We start from the raw sequence: 2,249 nt of genomic DNA on the forward strand, positions 1-2,249 counted from the left end.
AGTAAAAATAAAATAATAAAACATAATCATCATAGTTTTACACTTAGAAGAGTTAAGATGGCAGAGGAATAGGGGTCCCCTTTTTCAGCTGGTCCCCTGAGTCAAGCTGGATAGATACCAGACCATCCTGAACATCCACGGAATCAGCCTGAGATGCAGGAAGATACATCTGGATCTCTACAAATGAACATCTGCAATGATGAGTATTGAGCTATGAAGCGGGAAGCCGTGAAACCGCGCACAGATATCGGAAGATAAATGGAAGGGGGAGGGAGCCTCTGCGTTCAGGCACTGGGAAGCAGTAGCCACCTGCACTGGGGAGCAGGTGGACTGGCGGACCAGCACCCGGCACCCGCGAAAGAGCAGACTAAGACCATGAGCCTGGGAACGCGCATGACCAGTCTGAAAACCGGAGCTCCGGAGCGCGCGAACCACACTGAAACGGAGCTCCAGAGCATGGGGGGTGGCTGGTGGCTGGTGATGCTAGAAACACAAAGGACAGAGATGTGCTGGCCCTGGAAGTGAGGGCTGGGACGCTGGGTGTGGGGTGCACATCGCAGGATGCTGTAGGGTTTAGCAGCACCAACAGAAACAGAGTTACAGTGGCCAGAGGGGCCCAGTGGAGAACCGACTGTGATCCCTCTGTTCTGAGACAGAGGCTGAGATTAGGCTACTGCTGCTCTGACTCTCAGAAGAGGCCCAGCAAACCACCAGGGAAGCCGCCAGAGAACAAAAGCCTGAAAAGACCGGCTCACAGTGTGCCCATCCCCATCCCCCCTTGCAGGGGACACGGAGACTCTACCCAAACAGGGTTTCCTGAGTAATGGTGTGGCAGGCCCCTCCCCCAGAAGGCAGGATGAAAAATCAAAAAGCCCACATCCCTAAGGCCCCTATTAAAAAAAGTGCACACTGCCTGTGTCCTGGTCAATAATTTGGGCTCTAGACAACACCGCAACCTCTCCTCATCAGAAGGACGAGAAGGAGAAATCCCTCCCAGCAAAGAAAAGACAATGAGTCTGTGGCCTCTGCCACAGAACTAATGGATATGGATGTAACCAAATTATCAGAAATGGAGTTCAGAGTAACAATGGTCAAGATGATGTGTAGACTTGGAAAAAAATATTAACAAAAATGTTAATGAGAATATAGAATCTCTAAGGGCGGAAATGAGAGCGAATCTGGCAGAAATTAAAAATTCTATGAATCACATGCAGTCAAAACTAAATGCTCTGACGGCCAGGGTGAATGAGGCAGAAGAATGTATTGGCGAATTGGAGGATGGGTTAGTAGAAGAGAAAGCTAAATAGAAATTGGCTCAAAAAAATCCAATCTCAAGAATGTAGGTTACGGGAGGTTACGGACTCAATGAAACGTTCCCATGTCAGAATCATCAGCATCCCCGAGGGGGTGGAGAAAAACAGAAGTCTAGAAGAGATATTTGAACAAAGTGTAGCTGAAAACTTCCCTAATCTAGCAAGGGAAACAAACATTCGTGCACAACAGGCAGAGAGGACCCCTCCCAAGCTTACTACAACAAACCTATGCCACTTCACATTATACTGCAATTCTCAAATATTAGATCCAAGGATACAGTTGTGAAAGTGGCCAGGGCAAAGAAATTTCTCACATACCAAGGCAAAGGTATCAGAATTATGTCAGACCTGTCTACACAGACCTGTAATGAGAGAAAGAGTTGGAGGGGGGCATTTTTAAAGCTCTTTCAGAGAAAAACATGCAGACAAGGATCCTTTATCCAGTAAGCCTGTCATTCAGAATTGATGGAGAAATAAAGACCTTCTAGAATCGCCAGTCATTGACCAATTTTGTAACGAAAAACCAGCCCTACAGGAGATATTAAGGGGGGTTCTATAAAAGTAAAAAGGCCCCAAGACTGATACAGAACAGAAAGTCACAATCTATAGAAACAAAGACTTTACTGGCAACATGACATCATTAAAATCATATCTCTCAGTAATTACTCTCAATGTGATGGCCTAAATGCTCCCATAAAATGCCACAGGGTGGCAGAATGGATAAAAAGACATGACCTATCCATTTGCTGTCTACAAGAGACTCATTTTGAACCTAAAGATACATCCAGACTGAAAGTAAAGGGATGGAATACTATCTTTCACACCAATGGACCTCAAAAGAAAGCTGGGGTAGCAATTCTCATATCAGATAAATTGGATTTTAAACTACAGACTATAGTTAGAGATACAGAAGGGCACTATATTATTCTTAAAGGA

This window comes from Ursus maritimus, assembly GCF_017311325.1.
Source record: "Ursus maritimus isolate PB19 chromosome X unlocalized genomic scaffold, ASM1731132v1 scaffold_X1, whole genome shotgun sequence".
NCBI lineage: Eukaryota > Metazoa > Chordata > Mammalia > Carnivora > Ursidae > Ursus > Ursus maritimus.